This window comes from Leucoraja erinacea, chromosome 33 (assembly GCF_028641065.1).
Source record: "Leucoraja erinacea ecotype New England chromosome 33, Leri_hhj_1, whole genome shotgun sequence".
In the NCBI taxonomy this organism is placed as follows: domain Eukaryota; kingdom Metazoa; phylum Chordata; class Chondrichthyes; order Rajiformes; family Rajidae; genus Leucoraja; species Leucoraja erinaceus.
Window position 1 is genome coordinate 9,412,469 of NC_073409.1, and position 22,752 is coordinate 9,435,220.

General features: G+C 43.2%; 1 protein-coding gene and 1 pseudogene across 3 annotated transcripts in view; both read right to left on the minus strand.

Moving 5' to 3' along the window:
- Positions 1–22,752, minus strand: part of cgnl1 (cingulin-like 1) — a 126,630-nt gene that overhangs the window by 100,533 nt on the left and 3,345 nt on the right. The window lies entirely within an intron of this gene.
- On the minus strand, positions 2,695–2,866 carry LOC129712831 (U2 spliceosomal RNA; annotated as a pseudogene).

The window sequence follows — 22,752 nt, forward strand, 5'->3', positions numbered from 1 at the left end:
GGCTCAGTTTGCTTAATGGCTGGACTTGTTGTGCGGTAAATAACACCATGAGCATAACCATCTTCCTGGTCTGTTACTGAAGTGACAACGCTGTTATGAGCTACAAGCTCCTCAGCATGTTGAGAAACGACACCCACGTCCCAGATTTCGGAGTACCTGGTTTTCTTACCAGGGGTGCGTTCCCACTGCGTGCCGCTCCGTTCCTTGTGATAGGTAATTGGAGAGTGCACTTGTGGCACTATTGATGGCACTGTAGCTCCATCGATTATCATAATGGAGGCTTGTGAAAATTCCGATACGGCCAGAATGTTTTTGGCCTTTTGGTCGAGGTTGTTGTCCAAGCAGTATATGCCCCATTTCTTGATGTCCAAAGGTACTGCTTCCATGTTGACAGTCTTAGTGCAGATGAGATGAGATTCATCGTCCTGTGTGACAGCCCAATGCCGTGCAGTGGGTCTTTAGCCTCTATAAATCCATAATCCATAGTCTTATGGCATGGATGACAGCCTCCAGTCACTGGAAAATTAATTATTTTTTGGCTATGTTCAATAGGGAACATGGTTCTAAACCATCCCCTGTATGACCGAATACCATGATTTAGAAGGTCAGTCGGAACTCTGAGAATTCCAGATGCCGAGTGTAGTTGAATTATCCCTAGTACCCCATTGATGGGGCCGAACGGGGGAAAAACATCACCCTATGGCTTTGTTACATAACAATGCCAAGCTGGTTTTAGAATTTTAGTAAATAATATTGGAGCTAATGATTGCCCCTATTGTAAGCTCTATTGCCAAAGTTCCTCTTTTGAGTCAATGCCTGCCATATAGAAAACCCGCAGCTGACACCAAGTCTTATCAAGAAAAAAGAGTATCCATCTTAAAATGAATATCTAGAACAAATGTGTTTAGGGTTAAAATCAATGATAATCCTGCAACCCTACTCTATTTATTTTTAATAAATATGTTTGATACAATTCTAATGTTCCATGAAAAGTATGCTCAATCACATCTTTGTGTACAATTTTTGTAGACCATGTGGGTTTTAGATTGTTTGGTTTATGTAAGGACAAAATGCCCTTCTGGTGTATGTTGTACTGTGGTTATTGGAATGAGTAAATCTTATCAGATAACCCTGAATACTGCTGAGATTATATGAATCTGTAGTGATTATATACCATACATAACTGTAGGGTTGTAACCTCCCCTACCATCAAAGTTCCCTATTTTGAACAGACGAAAACCCCACCCACCTACCTCCATGGTTACCGGTGGTTGTGTTATTTCCTTGGTTTATTTGACAAAGGAGGTTCTGGTTTGATATCTCTTGTTTGGGGTTGTGTGGGAGGTTGAGGTTCCCGCATCTTCCAGGGTGGCCGCCCTGGCCATACCCTAAAAAAGGATCCTGCGGGTTATTGATTTCTAGCACTGCCACTGGTATGAGCCACATTATTTATGGCGTTGCCTGTGGCCGGTATCATGCTCCAAAATAGGCCCTTGCGCTGGCCTTGATGAGCCCCAGTGTCTTGGCTTTGTCCACTCACGGTTCTTTGTTTGCAAATGGTAGCATTTTTTGGGGTCCCAGTGCTGGCTGAATGGCCGCCTTCCATGTGTAGTTCAGATCATATTGCATATTACTAAACAGAGCTAGTGCGTCTAGATGGTCTTTGGTTACCTACATTTAGTCCAGGGTGCGAGTGTATTCTATGATGCCTTCCGTCAATCCCTTTAAGGTTCTCTGGATCTTGAGGTCCTGGTTCCTGATGTTCGTCCCCATATGCTGCCAAATGCATTGGTTTACACTGGGCACCTGTAATGCCTCACCGTTGCCAGGTGGCAGATGTCTGGCCAGTGTCTGTAAATTTTTTCCCTGTTGGCGTTTGTGGCCAGACATATAGTAATACTATTGCCATCCTGGATCCAAGTCTACCCATGTTTGACTTGGTTAAAGTAATCAGCCACCATGTCCAGCAGAGTCCCTGCTGTGTTAGGATCATGGGACGCTGTATTACCAGGCTCTGGCCCATCAGGGTCCTGCCTACTCTTTTTTATAGAGTTAGAGATCTCTAGGGTCCCGCACGGGGTACCCATGTGGGGCTTAACTGCTGCCCACTTGTCTTTTGTTCTGCGGACCCCTCTTGCAAGTCAACCCAGAACTGACCCACAGTGCTCCCCTCTGATGGGGTAGAAGCATTGTGCAGCCCTCAAAGAGGTACTGCTGTGGGTTATCACGTTTGAGCAAGGCTCCATACACCGCTTCTTCCCGCTCCAGCCCTCTCGGGCGCTGGTTGCCGGTGGTTTTATGCAAAGTCGGACCCTTCTCAGTCCACTACCTTGTTTAATTTGTGTCTAGCCTACCGCTCGGCCGCATGGAGCTGGCCGGTGCGGGGCCGACATCGGGCACCGCTGATCCCACTACGGTTGATCCAAGTGCTGCTGGCTGCTGCTGGCTGCCCCCTGTTCCACGGTCCTCCTTCTCCAGCTTGTCCTTCCTTCCGTGGAGTGGATATGGCCGGTGTGGAGGATAACTGGCACAGCTGATTCCATCTATACCTTTAACCCGGCTCCAACGCTCTCAGCGCTCCTGGCTGCTCCTTTATCTTAGACCCGTGGGACCCACCCCCGTACTGACGGTACTGGTCCCTTGCGGTCGTTGCAGCCGGTCAACCCCACTCTAATGCCCTCAATTCTGGGCACTCCTACTTATATGGTCCTTAGCTAAGGAACATATAAGACATTAAAACTGATGATAACAGCTATTATAGATTTTATTTAATATATGGTCCCTAGATAAGGGACGTATCAGATATTAAACTGATAAGAACAGATACTACACCTGGTCACTCACATACTGGTCCCTTGTAGTAGATTGCAGCCAGTCAACTGCCAAGTACTGCTGAAAATGAATTTTCTCACCGTGCTGGAGCGAAGTTGGGCACAGGTTTTTCCTCCTCCGGGAATCGATGTGCCCATGCTGCTTTGCCAGCTCCTGCCTTACAGCTCCTGCCAACTGCCAGCTCCTGCCGCAACCTGCGCTCCTGCAGCTGTCAGTGTCACTGCTGCTGCCCGTACTCCTGCAGCTGCCCGCAACTCCTGCAGCTGCCCGTGCTCCTGCCGACTGCCGACTGCCACTGCTGCTGCTGCCGCTCCTCCGCGGTTCTCCCGCCGGCCTTCTGCAGCTTACATGGCGCCGGTCCCTGTCTGCACCTAGAAGGTAAGTTGAAGGAAACGCAGGGTCTCTTACCTGCTGTTCCCGACTTTCCTTCTCCCGCTGGTGACCGTCGTTCCCTCCGTTGCGGGTTGGCGCCGCCCGGACCACACCCCGGCGTTCACGGGCCTGGTCCTCCGCGGCAGCTCCGCAGCCGGTAACCCCGGCTGTTCCTATAGATCCCCTGGCCCTTACCTTGTGAAGAAGGTTTTCAGCCCGGACGTCCCGTTCCGACTCCATAAGTGCCGCTGCACTCGCTGAGCGTTTCGAGCCCCGGTACCGCTGGTCCGAGCTGTCTGTCCCGCAGCCTCTGTGCTGGCTGCTACCGACTGGTCCCAAGTCAGTCTCGCTTGAGACTGGCATACGGGACCTCTTTACTTTGCTTCCCGCCCGGCCGAGAGGTGAATTTTGCCGGTGCGGGAGCAAAGTCGGGCTCAGGTTGTTCCCCTCCAGGGAACTCGTGCTGTTGCAATGCGTGTAGCGATATGACACGCATGCGTGGAAGCGGGGTTCTTCACGAAGTCACTCACGTGACTCCGAAGTAAAATCCAGGCATATCTGCATCAGTCCTTCGAAGGCTCATGCACCCTTTCTCAATTCTACCCATGATGCAATGTACTCTAGATGGTCAAACCAGGCCTTTATACAGTTGGAGCCAAACCTCCTCCCCTCACATTCTAATTATTCAGCTACAAGCTAACCATTCATTAGCACTGTGGAGTTTACTTCTCCTTATTCACCACCATTCAACTACCAGATATCAAAATGTCTTTCAGTGGCCAAAGAACTTCAGCACGTAGGGTAGTGTTTTAATGTCGGATGGACCTGCCTCCAACAATATAATAAAAGACAGATAGTTCACGTCAATGATAGTTGAGGGATAAATGTTGGGCAGAAAACCCTATATATATATATATAGACTCTATATATGAAATCATGTGACAGCAGTAGCTCCCAGACTTTGAGCAAAAACCCCACTAATCCACATCCAATAATATACGCAACCCCTCCAAAGAAAGTCTAAGAGTCCATGTGCCTGTGATGTTGTTTCAAGCAAGATTGTCATTGCACCCGTCCTCACCACACTTGTGACAATGACAATCAACTCAGCGCAACTTGTAACCTGATGATGTCAGCGGCTGTTCCTCATGAGATGTTGGGGCTGAACAAGGGATTGTTGAAGACTGTCTGGGACAGCTAGCGTACTAGATACATTTTTACATACTTATGTGAGAAGGAACTGCAGATACTGGTTTAAACCAAAGATAAACACAAAAAGCTGAAGTAACTCAGCGGGACAGGCAGCATCTCGGGAGAGAAGGAATGCGTGACGTTTCGGGTCGAGACCCTTCTTCAGACTTGTTCTTTTTTTTAACAAATCTTATAACTGCACGTCTTCAGTATTTTTAAAACCTCTCAGGTCACCTGTAATATTTAGTGTCCTCTCAAGGGAATCATACACGACACGTTGGGATTGTTTTCAAATATGCCTCAGGACCTGTTGAGACGACGTGAGAGGGAAGATATAGCCTTGGTAAACCATCTCACCAAGTAGTAACAGGTCTGTGAGTGGAACCCAGCCACGGTGCTGTATTGGAGTGTCAGGCTGGAGATCCTGCAGCTTCAGTCCGAGTGAAACAACAAAAGTGAAACCCTCCAGAGAGACTGCCAACCTCTGTCACATTTACTAAGATTCTTGGCCAACTTGAAAATCTTTATAAAAAAATATTCTAATTCAATGCTTTTAAATTAATTTTAAATTAAGCAATTCTATCCCTTTAACAATGTTTGACAAATAAGATGATATAGTTGTTATAACCCATATAACAATTCAGTGAACCAACAGCAATGGGGCGCAGGTTATTAAAAGGCAGAACTTTATTGTAGCGGGAAGACCGCTTCAAACGTACTTAATAAAGCCAAAGATAATGCCAATGGTAGCAGCAACATCCTGTATTTATGCTGATGTGAGGACAAAGTAGCACAGATGTCAGGATAGCCCTCTCGCTGAAATAACACCAGATAATAAAGTTTCCTTGCACTCCTTATGAAGCAAATATTCTCCAAAATTGTAACGATTAAGATGAATTTGGTTGTGAGGCAGCTGGAGGCAGATTCTTGGGAAAGATTTCTTTTTTCAAAACTGAGAAGGTTAATTGAAATGTATTTAATTCAAAAACACTAAACAACTTAATTCAAAAGATTAAAGGTAAGACGTGGAGTTATAGCCACCCATGTCAACGGCAGCACCAATATTACATGCAGTATCAAGCGCCCTAATCTATGGAAATATACGGGCAGCTGAAGAAAAAAACATTACAGAAAGCTAAGATAGACACATAAAGCTGAATTAACTCAACGGGTCAGGCTGCATCTCTGGATAAAAGGAAGAGGTGGCTTTTATAACAGGAATGGGAAACATCACCTATTCCTTCTCCCCAGAGATACTGTGTGACCCGGTGAGTTACTCCAGCTTTTTGTCTCCATCTTTGGTTTAAACCGGCATCTGCAGTTCCTTCCTACACAATACAGAAAGCTACTGGGAACGGGCACAGAATGTATTTTTTGTCAATGTTAGTCTATGAATCACTCCAATCCCTGCAAAGCCTAAAAACCACTCCAGTGGCATTCACTGTCATATTGTATACTTTAAATTGAACACGCAAGCACTCAAGGTCTGAAGCATTATGAGGAATAGGCATTTAATGCTGCATTTACTAGTAACAGTCACATAATGCCAGTTAGTTTTTTTAAAGATTGCTCCACATCAATATCATAGGAGTTCTGGAATCTTTTCCAAAGTACAAGGAACAAATGCCCCAAGAGATCCTCATGTAACACCAATCAGGATATTACAGATGCATCAATGTAAAATGCTGGCAGTAAATAACATCAACTATTTCCGTTTAGTTTTGATTAGAGATACAGCGTAGAAACAGGTCCTTCCACCCACTGAGTCCACGCTGACCAGTGATACACACATACACATACCTTCAGTCTGAAGAAGGGACTCGACCTGAAATATCACCTATTCCTTCGCTCCATAGATGCTGCCTCACCCACTGAGTTTCTCTAGCATTTTTGTCTACCTTCGATTTTTCCAGCATCTGCAGTTCGTTCTTAAGCACATACACTAGTTCTATGTTATCCCACTTTTACATCACACACGCCAAGTGCAATTTACAGAAGCCAATTTACCTACAAACCGGCACGTCTTTGGAATATGGGAACAAACCAGTGCACCCATAGAAAGGCCACGCAGGGAAAACATGCAAACTCTGCACAGACAGCGCCTGAGGTCAGGATCAAACCAGGGTCTCTGGCTTGAGAACAACTGATTCAATGGCTCAAGCATTCCTATATATTCAGGGTTAACCCCACAAATCAGCCATCTATGTCCCACAACTCTGCAACCTTCCGTAGGGCAAAATGGCAACCAGAGGTCAATAGACTAACATTTGTAAAAGCAAACATCACAATTTGCTTCAGTCCCAGATGTAGAGGATCAGAATCATGCTTCCAGAATGAATTTACACTTTTTACAAAAATCAAAACATGCCTATGTCTAAACATTATATAGCAGGCAAATTGGCTTCACAGCTGGATTGTTAAGTCATTTTTAATGTTGTTGTACGTAGAGGAATTTCAGAGTAAATTGCAAAAAAATGTATAGAGAAGAAAAAAAAAATCACATTATTTCTGCAGAAAGTATTTCCTAATGTATAAGTATTTCCTAATAGCATTTCCTAAGAGGATGAGAGCATGAAAACAGGTGAAAATCCATCTGCATCATACACTCCATACAGTAACCCCAACAATAGGACTGTGTACAAATGGAGCAGGGTCTGGTGTGAGGCATGGATATTGAATGCCTACCATAAGCTCAAGCAACAGAATTGAATTCCAAAAATATTAGTCAGGAATTTTGGCCGGACCCTCCCAACTATGTTTATCCAGTGCATAGCTGATGCTGATAAAAAGAATCCAGGGTTTTGCCCAATCTCAGTCCTGGCTTTATCACTGCCCAAACCCCCACACAAACCAGCGGGTGGGGGGGAAAAAAACTGGAAGAGGAAGAATGCTGCTGTTTGTTATCATGCAAGCCCTGTCAAAAATGCACACACATGCTCTTTCTCTGCAGGCTCGACCTGACTGAATGGGATCCCCCTGTGTGCAATCTGCTGAAACCTTAAGTGATGGTTTCTTGGATGAAATAGCAGACTTAGCACTTACAAATGGTCAATAAAAATTAGGTTTAACTCAATGTTGTCCCCCATCCAAATCCCCCCCCCAAACCCAACTCACTTGGAGTTTGTTCACAACTAAAGCCTTCAGGACTTTCCAAATGGTCAACCTCCATGCAAGCAACTGGTTATAGGGTGATTTTACGAAAGGTCACTGGAGCGTAGATCCGCACCCACGTGACCGAAAATCTCAAGTGGAGGACATGCTAGACATCCGGTACATGTTAGTGGATGGGAAAACACGCACTTTACACAGAAAACATAGAAAACGGCCAGGTTTTGATCTGCAATTTATTGTGCCAGTCGGGGTGACCGTGAGGCACAGCTACCTAGATTTACAGTTAAAAAAAAAGATAGAAACTAAGGTAAATTAAAGAGGGAGCTGAAGGTGCCAATCCAGCGGAAGTGAACAGCGGACATTTGCCGTGGAGATTTAAAGGTCCAAAATATCCGGAATTATCACGTTTGCTCGCTGAATTTCATCAAAAGTAAGTCAATAATGCCTTACTTTTGATGAAATTCAGCGAGCAAACGTGGGTGCGGATCTACGCTCCAGTGACCTTTTGTGAAATCACCCTATAGATGGTCCTTGGGTTGAGGGACATCACTGCCAAGCCAGAAATCGTTCTCAATCACAACTAATGGATCCTGTACTTCCAACAAGAGACCGAGGAACAGAAAACATGGCAGGCTTTCCTCGAGTCCTCCCAAAGGATAGCAACCAGTATCAACCCGGTCAAAATCATCTAACTCGGAATCAAGACTAGCAATTTGCACTGTCAGAGTGAAGTCGCACCCAAATTGGAGGAACAGCACCTCATAACTCACTAGGGCAATTTACAACCCAGCAGTATGGATATTGATTCCTCTAATTTAGAGTAACCCCTGCATTAACTCTCTCTGGCTCTTCCCCACCCTAGTCGTCCTGCTGTTCCATTGTTCTCACAGTTATTGCCTCTTCCACAGCCAACAATGAATCATTGTGGGCTCCACTTTTCCTGGCTCATTGGTGGCGGCTCTGATTTGTTCTCCTCCTTTACATATCTCTAGTTTCCTTCTCCCTTAACTCTCAGTCTGAAGAAGGGCCTCGACCTGAAACTTCACCTATTCCTTTTCTCCAGAGATGCTGCCTGACCCGCTGAGTTACTCCACAATTGTGCGTCTATCTTCTTGGTTTAAAATACATCACATGGCAGATTTATTATGAGGTGTTTCATTCAGTTCAGAAAAGCTGCAGCAGCAGCGAGCTCTCAATGTTGCCGGTGACAGGGTGCTCTGTATGCACATCAACAACTTGGAAAACCAACAAAAAACACTCACAGCAGGCACCGTTTTTATAAAGACCTTAAACCAACCCAGCATTTTATTGGCTTAACTCTATGTAAACATGAAGTGAATGGATGTGTGAACTAGGTAAGTGGTACTTCCCAAGATAGTTAAGGCAGACACAAAAAACTGGAGCAACTCAGCAAGACTTGCAGCATCTCTATAGAGAAGGAATGGGTGACATTTCAGGTCGAGACTCTTCTTCTTCAAGGGTCTCGCCCGAAACGTCACCCATTCCTTCTCTCCAGAGATGCTGCCTGTCCCGCTGAGTTACTCCAGCTTTTTGTGTCCATCTTCGGTTTGAACGGGCACTTGCAGTTCCTTCCTACACAGAGTTGAAGGCTTCCCCGCTCTCTGTCACCACATCAGCCTTCTCCCTGCTTATTCCCAGGGAATGTGAATTTAATCCTGCAGTTTCACATTCTAGTCTTTCATTATCCGTAAAGTATCCTACACAGTAAAAACTGCACATACTGTCCTCGCAAAGGCTGCCTCCCTCATGGCCAGGGATGTCGGTCGTAGTGTCTGAGTCAAGGTTGTCAGCTGGTGCACATGGTGTGTTCGCCTCTGGGCACCGAGTCCAAACAAAGCTTTGCCCTCAGGGGTGGGTGTGAAGCAGACGGTCAAGGATGGCTCACACAGTTCAATGAATTTAATCCACAATAGCAACTTTCAAAAGAGAAACACTGTAGATAAAAAACCCCAGAGAAAGCAGGGCGATGGGAAACAAGTGGGACTAATCAACAGGCGCGTTCTGAGTCAGACTCACACAACACGAGCACAATAAACAGAGTCGCCACTGTTTGTACTGTGTGTGGTTTTTTTTAAGTGGGTAAAACCCTCTTTACTCTGTGGCTGTGAGAGTTCTGTAAGCCAACATTCAAAGAGGTAGGAGTCAGAAGAAAAAGCAGTATTATTTCTCTAACGGAGCAAACACAAAACTTCTCCCTTAACCCTTCAAAAGAGCTGGAAGCGAGTGCAGAACAAAGTTTACAGCTATTCATAACTTATTTGCTTCTCCATCAGATTAGATTACATTCTCAAAGACACTCCAATGGGCCCAGCTTTTTATGGAACATGTGGGATTAATTTCACCGTGCTGCTTGACTCTATTCTAGGGCCACATATGTGCCGAGGGCAATACTGGTGCTGGTGTGCTCTGGGTCACAGATACATGACAAAGTTCTTACTAAAACCCCACTGCAAGTCTACAGAAGTGACTGGCGACTGTCAGCTCTCTGGCCAATGTGTTTTGATCGCATCTATCCTAATTCTGAATATTACTTTACACGTCCGATTTTATAAGTGGTAAAATCACACAAACTGTCTCCACCTGGGCACTGGGGAAAATGCAATTGAGTTGAGTCCAAATAATTCAAGCTCAGGCCTGACAGGCTGGTTGCTGCTTTGAGGACCTGCCAGTGAGTGCACTGCATGACAAATATCTTGTTTGTCTTCCAGGCCAACAATGGACAGAGAAGAAGAATTAACCGCACAAAGCAGTCGCAGCAGCAGCAGCAGCGGCATCTTTATTTTCAAACACTGTTTTTAAAGAGTGAGACTGTTTTACATTCACGTGGCTCATTCTAACGTCGCGTATGTGGGGAAATTACAAGTTTACAATACCTCGTCGCAGACTGCACCCTGTAAAAATAATTATGTGTTCTTCTTAAGTGCAACCCACTTAATAGCTGTGCTGTTCTGTAAATGATTTGGTGAATATTGCAAAGGGAACGCAACACTCTATTGGCTGTCTGTTAAAGATATTTATTTTGAACCATAGGAATTAAGATTCATCTCACTATAAAACTCCTTGGGGGGAAAAAAAAACTACATGGCAACATTTCATGTCATCATCTTTCCAAGTGCCATTTTTATTGTGTTGAAACAAACCATTTATCTCAATGGAACTCTGCAGCTGATCACTGCTCATTAATCCCAGTAGGTCTACATTGTCAGAGCTACTTGCAGCGGTGAAATATTGCACAATATTTGCACATTTAACTACACAGTCTTCTGCAATGAGTATGGTACAATACAGCAATTAACGATTAACACTTTGAGAAAATAAGTACCAACTTCAAGAAATATTAACAGACTATAACATTTTTGTGAAACAGCACGAGGATTTCAATAATAAAATGCATTCTTCACCTGCAAGAAATTATAAATCTCAATCTCAGGAGACTATTTCTCAACAGTGGATTAGCATTCCTGGATTAGCAGATTGCACGGTGACTTGAAATGAAACTGAAGAGGTACTAAACTACTTTATGTACAATCTGTACTTCCAGTTACACTTCCAAGGAGCTGAGTTGAGGATGTTCCCATTGTCAATGGAATTAGAATTAATTCCCTGAGGCTGGGCTGAATTCAAAACTGGGTAGAGCAGTTTTGTCTCGAGCCGAAACGTCACCTATTCCTTTTCTCCAGGGAAGCTGTCTGACTCGCTGAGTTACTCCCTCTTTTTGTGTCTATCTTAGTTTAAAAGTCAGTTTGTGAAACCACTGCCCCCATTAACCAAACATCGAATCAGTAGTGGACATTATACTTGCTGCAAATTAATATATAAAAGCATCAGATGATGTTACTTCATATTTATATTGCCATCATAGAGTTAGTATAGGTTCTTTTATCAGTATTTGGCAGCCAGGTAGAACTTTTAACAAAGTGTCAAACTGACTGTAACTTCTAATTTTACCCAGTCATATTGGGAAATATAAAAATTAATAAAGGTTCTGAGGTTGTTGAGAATAAATTCAATTCCATTTGAATTTACGTCAAACATTATTTGAACATAACTCATCGGTGACGCATATTATCGCTGAATTATTTTTAGTCACTTAATGTGGACAGTGCAATTTCTTTTTAATTATGTTCCCTGCTTGCTCCACTTTCAAAGATCTGCGACTTTGCCCTTCCCAAGAGATGGATGCTTAAAATACAGAAGATAAACACAAAATGCTGGAGTGACTCAGCGGGGCAGGCAGCATCTCTGGAAAGAGGGAATAGGTGATGTTTTGGACGTTTCAGTGACAGAGATGCAGCCTGTCCCGCTGAGTTACGCCAGCATTTTGTGTCTATCTTCAGTTTAAACCAGCATCAACAGATCCTTCCTACACACACTGCTTGAAGGACAGGACAGTAGGCGAGTCAAAAACTCTTATATTGCGTTAACAGCTGGCAAAGGTGGGGGCAGAGATGTGTCAGAACCCAGTGGTTAACAGAGCCTTTGAGCCCCAACACAACTCCATCACCATCTAAAGGGCAAGGTCTGCCTACCAGATCCACCTGTTCTGGCATCTTGTTCTGCACAGACCTTTGGGAAATGAGGGCAGCAAGTATAACAATGGGTCCCATTCTGGAAAATCCAGCACATTGAACCTCTTCACTCTTTGTCAGTGAGGAATAAATCAGCCAGAATCGTATTCCAGATCACTATTCTGCAGCAAACATGATTTAAATACAAAAAAACTACTGTAGTGTTGAGGCAGAGTGTTCCAGGATATCACAAGTGTCGGAAAGAAACAACTTGTACTCCTATGTATGCAACAAACTCCAATCTGATCAGTCTTATCTTCGGGTTTCAGAAGTCAGCATGCGTAAAAGGTCACACAAAAGAACTGATTAAGTGTTGAAAAATTATTACCTTACATGCCTTCTTTGTGCAATGACCCACAAACACAGACTGAACAATCCAGCTTGACAATGTAAATTAATGCAGAAGGATATTGAATACACTGGGCTTGTTTCCCCTAGAGTGAAGGAGGGTCTGGGACTCGCATGGCCAGCATGGCTTGTATGGAGAAGGACAACATGGACAGCAATGTCAAGAACTTTAATGCATGTCTGGATGCAAAGTGTTGCTGCCTGACTTATTCTATAACAGTGAACACCGATGGCCTCACTTATCCAGAACATCCAGCCAACTATGTATTTCTATGCTTATCTTTTAATGAAGCAATTTTGATTCGCACTTCCACAATGTTCATCGATATTCCATGGGAATACAGATCTTTCTCATGCTCAGTTTTGTTTTGCACATGAATTCTTGAAATCACTAAAAATTAAATTTCAGAAAACCCTTAGTTTATGATACGCCAGGATTTTATATATCCCAGGAGGGAAATTGGTCTGATAACAATCATAAAACATTGTTTTATGTGCTGAGTTGTGCAAAGATTGGGGGGGGGGGGGGGGGGGGGGGGGGGGGGGGGGGGGGGGGGGGGGGTGGGGGGGGGGGGGGAGGAGGAGTCAGTCTACCCCATGCCAGAAGGGGGAGGAGTTGTACAGTTTGATAGCCACAGGGAAAAAGGATCTCCTGTGGCGCTTTGTGCTGCATCTTGGTGGAACCAATCTGTTGCTGAAGGTGCTCCTTCAGGTTGACCCGAGTGTCATGGAGTGGGTGAGTTGTAGTGTCCAAGATGCTCCCCACCAAGACCAGGACAGAGCCACCCTTCCTGATGAGCTGTTGGCCCTGCTGCCCCAGCACATGACAGCAAAGAAGATGGCACTGGTCACCACCGATTGATAGAACATCTGCAGCATCTTACTGCAGATGTTGAAAGTGCGGAGCCTCCACAGGATATACAGCCGGCTCTGCTCCTTCTTGTACAGGCCTCAGCATTCCTGGACCAGTCCAGTTTACTGTCTAGGTAAACTCCAAGGTACTTGTACTCCTTGGTAAACTGCACATCCACACCATTGATGGAGGCAGGGGACAGGGGAGTTCCTCTCCTCCTAAAGTCCACCACTAACTCCTTAGTCTTGTCGGTGTTGAGCTGCAGGTGATTCAACAAAGCCGTTGACTACATCTCTGTATTGAGACTCCCTCCCATCACTGATGCAGCCCACAATTGCACAGTCAACCAAAAACATCTGCCAGTGACGGGAGTCAGAGTTGTACCTGATGTCCGAGGTGTAGATGTTGAACAGTAATGAGAGAGGACTGTGCCCTGTGAGGCCCCTGTGTTGCTCACTACCCTTGTCCGAGGCACAATTCTGTAGCCTGACGTGCTGTGGTCGTCCAGTCAGGTAGTTGGTGATTGAGTACACCAATGGAGCTCCATCGTCAGTTTGCTCCCTAGCAGTGCAGGTGGAAGGTGTTAAAAACACTACAGAAATGTCCTAAAAAAAAAATAAATCGTGGATGCCGACCCTTTCAATAAAATGGAAATAAAATGTCTATAGCTAGATAAATGCGATTTATCTAAAAAAATGAGTCTGCATTGATCCTGAATAATAAACCATATTAAAAAAACTTTTGATCCTTTCTGGGATGCATAACCTCAATTGCGTCTTGCAGAGTAATTGGCAAAACTTAAGATAAATGTCACCAAATCTAAACGTAATGAAACGCATCTTGCTTGTTCTGTACTTCGATAATTAAGTTCAGACTTATTTTCTTGTTAAAATTCGGTAATAATTATTAGCAAGTTGTAAATTATATAAATTAGTTGTGCAACCTTGGCCAGCACGGACTAATTGGGCCGAATGGTCCATCCCCAAGCTGTATAACTATGAATCTACGAAAACAAATGACTGAATGTTCAAATGGCCAGAAAAATGGCAACTAAAACAAGATCGTCTGCCAAATCAATTAGAAAAGCATACAATCACTTCCTTAGATTTGCAAAGGAAACCTGAACAATATGGATGAGTAATGCACATGCTTTAATCTTTGCAAAAACAATATTCACTGTAATACAATGGCTACTTTTAATCCAAGTGCACTTGGCTTTCGACCCTGTAACATGTTCCTTTTATTGTGTTACAAGAGGGTATTTTTGGTCACATTGTACATTTTATATTTGACCTGAGGAAAACATCTAACAGTTCCACAATGAACACAGAGCAAATTTGCATTAGAGATATTGGCAAAAAGCCATGAGGCAGATCTAAAATTAAATCCACAATAAAGGTGAAAGGAGAACAGTTTCCAGAGCTTTTGAAACACCCAGCAACCAAGGATAAAACAATAACTGTATTTGATCAACATAGATATCAGGTTAGAGCGCGGACCATCCTCGCATTCAACAAGATAGACACAGAATGCTGGAGTAACTTAGCAGGACAGGCAGCAGCATCTCTGGAGAGAAGGAATGGGTGATGTTTCGGGTTGAGAACCTTCGTCAGTCCTCGACCCGAAATGTCACCCATTGCTTCTCTCCAGAGATGCTGAGTTACTCCAGCATTTTGTGTCCATCTTCGGTTTAAACCAGCATCAGCAGTTCCTTTCCACACATGCAACAAACAGGTGGCATTAAAAATAACCATCCATGCTGCTAATCATATTTCAATAGTGAAATAATTTTTTTCCCCAGGGTGGAAATGCCAAAGACAAGAGAGTGCTTTGGCTGAAATGGGCAAATTTAAAGATATGTGGGGACATTTTTTTTTAAACACAGAGAGTGATGAGTGGCTGTTATGTGCCACTGTGGGTGGTGATGGAGGTAGACATGATGGTGGCATTTAAGAGGCGTTTAGATAGGCACGTGGATATGCAGGGAATGGGGAGACATGGATCATGTACAGGCAGAGGAGATTAATTTAACTTGGCATCGTGCTCGGCACAGACATTGTGGGCTGAAGGACCTGTTCCTCTGCTGTACGTGTTTGTATTTCATTAAAATTTTACCAAACTGTACCTGTTGATACAAGGAACTGCAGATGCTGGTTTACAATAAGAAGACAAAATTGCTGGAGTAATTCAGTGAGTCAGACAGCATTTCTGGAGAACATGGATAGGTGATGTTTTGTGTCTTCTGGCAAAAAAGGCCCCGACCAGAAATGCCCCATGTCCATATTCTTTGGAGATGCTGCCTGACCCGCACAGTTACTCAGGCAATTTGTGGCTTTTTTTTTAAACTATATAATTTAGCTGGAAAACCACATTTTACACTTGAAATGTAAATAACTTTTCTGCACATATTATTTCTGCAAGAGGTTATTTGGGATCACCTCTGCCATTGTATACCTTAAAACCATTCACTCCACTGAAGATTTGTCACCACAAAACAGTGCCTTACAGAATGTTATAACACATGCAGTATAAAAATAAGCCAGGGGTACGAATCAGGATCAGAAGCAGCAATCCAATCTCATATTTGTTCAAGAAGGAACTGCAGGTGCTGGAAAATCGAAGGTAGACAAAAATGCTGGAGAAACTCAGCGGGTGCGACAGCATCTATGGAGCGAAGGAAATAGGCAGAGTTTCGGCCCAAAACGTTGCCTATTTCCTTCGCTCCATAGATGCTGCCGCACCCGCTGAGTTTCTCCAGCATTTTTGTCTAATCCAATCTCATAGATCAGTTATGAAAAGCATCAGTCTAGAGTCAGTCATATTGCATGGAAACAGGCCCTTTGGCCCAACTTCCCCTGCTGACCAAAATGCCGCATCAACACTTGTCTCACCTGCCTGCGTTTGGCCCATATCCCTCCAAACCTTTCCTCTCCATGTCACTGTCCAAATTTATTTTCAATATTGTTTATAATATCTGCCTCAACTCCCTCCTTTAGCAGCTTGTTCCCACTGTGTAAAACGTACACACATCCTGCTCAAAGGTTTTCATTCTTTGGTATCAGATACAGTTATAAATGTACAATCTTTGTGCAAGTGTTGGTTTTTTAAATAGTTAAGATTATATGTGTGATGCAATACAATTATATATTCTTGGACTTACTTAAAACAAATGGTTTAAGAACAACTAGTTGATTACTGGTGAAAGTGTGCACAAGAATTTAAGACCAAACATGCCAGAGCTAGAAGGGACATGATGGCAGAAGACAATGGGGCTGGACATTGAGATGCAATTCAATTCCTGTTTTATAACATACAAACAATCTTATTTTTATTTAATATTTTTACAAACTTTCATGAATTTGAGAAGCCAGGAGATAGGGGTAGTTACAATGCAGGAATTTAATTTACGTCACCTGAGATAGCAGGCGACATACTGTGATAAAACCAGATCAGTAATGGTACACGGCAGCAGTTATGACGTGGCAACGTTTAGAGCCATGGTGAAAATTGCTCTGGCTCTGCAGAGAGTAGTGCGTTCGGCCGAACGCACTATGGGAACTTCACTCGCCCCTCCTGCAGGAACTATACATCAGGAGATGCAACTCCAGAGCCAATATAATCATGGGAGACCCCTTCCACCCCTGCAACGGACTGTTCCAGCTGCTACGGTCAGGCAAACGCAGTGAGAACGGAGAGGTTGAGAAGGAGTTTCTTCCCAGAGGTCATTAGGACTGTAAACTCCTATCTCACCAGGGACTAACTTTTACTGTACCACTCTACTGCTTTTTTTTTAATTGCTGTTTTTTCCCCTTTTTCCTTCCGCCCACAATATTTAATATGTATAAGAATATGTGATTCTGTTCCATTCTGTTTGTAGTTTGTTTGTTAGTTTTTTTGCACAAAGTCCGCGAGCATTGCCACTTTTCATTTCACTGCACATCTCGTATGTGTTTGTGACGAATAAACTTGACGACTTGAATTTATAACGAGAATAGAAGGAGTCATATAATACAATGTTAGCACCAAAGTCACCATTTTAATATGCAGGTAGGTTGACCTAGGTCAACTGGGTTTGTATTCACAAGTTTACTAGAGCAATATCTACTTGAATGCTAGAGCATTCTGACGTGCAAGGATGTGTCACACAATTGGCCGTAGAGAATGACGGGTCACAATCTCAGGTTATGGGAGAAGACACAAAGGGCTGAGATATGGAAACATGTCTTCACCCAGAAGATGACAATGAACCTGGAGTATTCTTTGCACCAAGGACTGCAGAAACAAAGTCACTTAATAGATTTCTCAACGTAAAAGGTCTTCAAGGGTCTGGGGAAGAGAGCAGGAATGTGATTTTGAGTTGGGTGAACAGCCAGGAGCAAAAGCATTTATCTACTCCTGCTCCTGTTTTACCAAACCGTACATTTTTGGACTGATTTAATGAAGTACAATCTGAACCCCAGTTCTGGATTGACTTCAGACTTGGATTGACTTCAGCTGACCTGGACTGCTGCAGACCTCTGGTGAAGTCCTGGGATCTATGCCATGCTAATGACTGACCAGCAGTGGCATTTCAAAGCACAGATCAAATCATGTCGAGTTTATTGTCATATGCACAAGTGCAGTGAGGTACAATGAAAATCTTGCTTGCAAATCTTGATCAACGGTTACACATTTCAGCAAAATTACCACCTCCACATGAAAGATCTTTGTCAGATTCCCAGTCAATTTAATTTTTGAAAACATTATTGATCTCAACATCTTGCCAACCCATCAAGCCTCCAAGATTAATTCAGTAGCATTCTGCCCGTTGTGTGATAACTACAAAATTAAATCTTATACCCAGTAACCCAGGAGTATGTTTTATAACGATATATCTGTATGTCCACCACAGGAGGTCCGGTTCAGGGTCTGACACCATCATTCAAATGATAGGGTGCTGGTTATTTTGTTGAGAATGTTAAAATATTAAAAATTGATCGCATCAGGAATCAAGGTAAAGGCAATCTCATTCAAATTAATCCAATAGAATCCCACCGTATCCCATGCAACAATAAAGCAATGTTGGTGTAATCCGTTCCTTACCTCTCTTAGCTGCATTGTTGCATATCACATAACCTCCAGGGCACATATAAAAGACACGCTGCCCATTGATCTGCACCTACAACAAGCAGGAGCTGAGAGTCCTTGGACTCTGATTCAAAGTTTATTCACAGGGGAGCAACGTTGCTTTGGCTAACAATGAGCAACATTGTTTTTCAAACCTCTGGAGAACAAAATTCGAACAGGGCAAGCTGGCGATTGGAGATATAAATAGAAAATGCTCAATAAATCAGATAGTATCCGTGTTTTACGTAACTTTAACAAAACTTAATGCTTTACAGATGCTTCTGAATTGCCTTTAAATAGTCGAGATAGTCAACAAACAGAGGCCATGAACAGACTTCTCTCATCTCACCAACTCAGACTTCCACTCAGATCCTCCCACTCATGTGCTTCTTTCACACTAACCCAGCCACCTCTCCGCAATCTGCTTCCCAACCTACTCCGTCTGCTCATCACCCATATGCTCTTCCTGATGGTGCCCCCCTCACACTGTTCCCCACTGTCCATCCCACCTCACTTCTTTGTTCCCATTCCCCACCTTCATTTCCCATCACACTCCATCATCTGCAGCCCCTGGTTAACTTCAATCATGTTCCTGCCTCTTTCTCCACCCCTCTCTCCCCGATCTGACTCTATCCACCAATCTATCCCTCCTAACCTATCCATCCATCCATCCATCAAGTCAAGTCACTTTTATTTATATAGCACATTTACAAAGCAACTCTCATTGGCCAAAGTGCTTTACATTGGTATAAGAATAGTTTAACAAACAAAAGTGGTTCATAGATTAAGTACAAACATCACTACATACATATAGCCCTCGCTCAGAGGTCATCAAGAAAGGCTTGGGAGTAGAGATGAGTTTTAAGTCTCGACTTAAAGGAGTCGATGGAGGGGGCAGTTCTGATGGGAAGAGGGATTCTGTTCCACAGTCTAGGAGCAGCAACCACAAAGGCGCGGTCGCCCCAGAGCTTATGCCTAGACCGCGGGATGGTCAGCAACCCCAAGTCGGCCGATCTGAGGGACCTGGAGGTGGTGTGGTGGGTAAGCAGACTTTTGATGTAGGTGGGGGCTTTACAAACCCATCGAGGGCTTTGTAGACATAAAGGAGGATCTTGAAATGTATTCGGAACCATCGCATGCCAGCTCTTGCCCTATTCTCCCCCCATTATCTCTTTATACTGATTATCTCCCCAACACTCTTTCAGTCCAGAGGAAGGATCTGCTCCTGCAACATCAACGGTCTATTTACCCCCACAGATGCTGCCTGACCCGCCGAGTACCTCCAGTGGTTTGATTTTTTTATTTCCCAGTCGTCATCGCAGCTGCATCCTTGCGTGGATTTCTGCTGCTCCTGTTCGGGTTTGAACTGCAATTTAAACTGGAGCACTAGGTGAAGGTTGTACACCAGTACTAACTCCTCAAGGCGATGTTGGATGGGTGGTTGCACATGCCTAGCTAATGACACCGACATCTCGGCAGAGAAGAAAGTCGTCGAACAATAGACTGTCAGCAATCGATTACACCCTGAAGTATCCATTTGAGTAAAGAGGCACAATTAGCATGGATCACCCAGCCATTCACTGCTATACATTTGCCCGCAGGCAATTTAACTCTCTAGGATGGTCGTCTATTATAGCAAGCGCTGCTCTCGCATGGAGATTATTTGTCTAAACCTATCAGGCAGAATCTATAACTCTGAAACATACTTGTGGATGATAACCAAATATAGCTGCAATTACTTTTGTTGTCTCAACACAGATTTGAAAATGTCTGTGACCTATGCCTGCGTATAATAACACGTGTAATAAGGCACACTAAATCTCTTTAAATGCCTAGTCCAAATTAAATTAAAAATTTGAAATTCACTCAAATTGAAAAAAACTGAAAATGAGCTGCAGATTAAGTTATCCAGCAAACTGTGCGCCAATGGGGTTTTTTTTTTTTCGATACAATTGACAGAGTGACTTTCTATAGTTTATAGCTCAAGACAAAATGCCTGTCAAAGAGTATACATTGCACATTGCTAACATGCTTTCCTTTTCATCTAGATCCGATCAAAAACAAATATTCACTTTGTAGCTTTCTTTTTCAGGTCCGTTCCTGCACTATCCTGTTCTGTGTTTTACATTCAGATTAATTCAGTTAGAATTGACATCTCAGGTCCACGACTAAGCTCATCTATGAATGGGTACAGAGTGATAGCTCCAACAGGTCAAAATCATAACACCCATCATCACCGAGAAACTAACTGTTCAAAGTTACTAAAAATAAACAAAGACTGTAAAAAAGAATCACAGGAATGTTCTTACTGCTCAACCTGTCAAACAGGCAGAACAATTCTACCATAAAGAACTGCGTAATATTAATTTTCTGTTGCACAATGCAGTTTTGTAATACATTGTCAAAACAATGTTTCCTACCCCTGGTATTAAGATAGACTTAGACTATACTATGTTCCCAGATAATAATAATATAATAATAATTAATAATAATAATAATATTGTCATTGCACATAAACGCAACGAGATTTGGTATGCAGCTTCCAACCGATATCATAACATAAATAACTAATAAAATTTGGATTTAGATATCCCGAGAACATGGATTGTAAAAAGAACAGTAAAACAGTTAGAACAGTTCTTCCAATTGAAATAACAGTGAAGCACATGGTGCAAAGAGTAACCAATTTGAGGCGATGAGCAAATGTAAAATCAGTCCAAAAACATTTAATCTCTTCTAGGATCAGTTTAGATGAAAGGTTTTTCACTGTCTCGACACTGAAATGCACTTAAATGGCAAGAAATTCATCCAGCTCCAAAATAGATAAAAATTAAAGTTGTATTTCCACATTTGGGACAGGAAACTCCTCACCGGTGATTGCGATGCTCAAGGCAGTTGAGAAAGTCAGTTAAAAAGCAAATATATTTAAGAGGAAAAATTTACTGTGCAGGACCAGTTCCTGATGTGTTTTCCAGGAACTGCAATATAGGGATCAGGTGTATTAATCTGAATAAATGTGAACGGGTGGAGATAAATCCAGTAATTACTGTCAGTGGCAGGGTCAGAATAATCACGGACAGAATTAGCAGTCACTTCGAAAAATGTGGATTGATTATAATAAGACTGCATGGAAGTATTGAATTTGCACAACTAACTTTTCAATGTAAAGTAAAGAAAGAATTGATGTAGGAAAGTTGCTGAAGTAGTATATATATATGGATTTCTTAAAGGCATGACAAAATCCCATGATAACTTGGTATCTGATCTATACCATTGGAGGAGTGTGGTGGAAAATTAGCAAAGGAATGCGAGAGAAAGCAGTGATCTCTCCGACTACAGTACAATGAGCCCTCCAAGGGTGAAACCTGATCAACCCGTTCTTAATTTCATAGTTTGGGTAGATAGAGTACAATTAATAAACCTGCAGATGATCAAAAAACTTGAACGTTTATTACACAGTGAGGACAGTAATAAGAGTTCAAGGAGATAGAGTCAAGCTGGTGGAATGGGCAGACGATGAAGTTTAATGCTGAGAAATGCGAGCTGTTACAATTTGTAAGAATGAGAATTACACATTTTCAACTGGATGCAATAATTCAATAAGGATCCAGGATATACGTGCACCGCTTGTTGGAAGTGACAGGATACATTAGGAAAGTGGATGAAGCACTGAGGACTGTAGACTTTATAAATAGTCACCAAAAGAGTCCAAGGGCAAGTCAAGGAGAGCCTTTATGAAATATTGGCTTGACCAATATGTGGAATGCTGTGTCCATGCCTGGGGTTCACACATTAGGAAAGACATGAGAAGGTGCAGAAAAGCCTTACCGAAATAATAACACCTGCTAGGATGTTGGCTTCATTGTCCTTTTGACCCTGTTTTAATCAATGGGTCAGTGAATTGCAGTGACTGTCAGTGTAAAGTGTTCCTGCCTTGCAGCTTCATATTATGAAGCATTTAACTGTGGAATTTTCTGCCACAGAAGGCAGTGGTGGCCAATTCACTGGATGTTTTCAACAGAGAGTTAGATTTAGCTCTTGGAGCTAGCGGAATCAAGGGATATGGGGAAAAAGCAGGAACAGAGTACTGATTTTGGATGATCAGCCACGATCATATTGAATGGCGGTGCTGGCTTGAAGGGCTGTATAGTCTACTCCTGCACCTATTTTCTATGTTTCATGTGAAGGATGACTACGGGGTAAGTTTCATCTCTGTCCTGAATGACTGACCCCTTATGCCGACGTTTTGACACCCCAACCCGTCACCTCGACCGCCCTGTAAGAATTCTGGTTCATTGAGATCACCTCAAATTGTTCCAGAGAGAAACACAATGGTCAGCATCTCCGGAG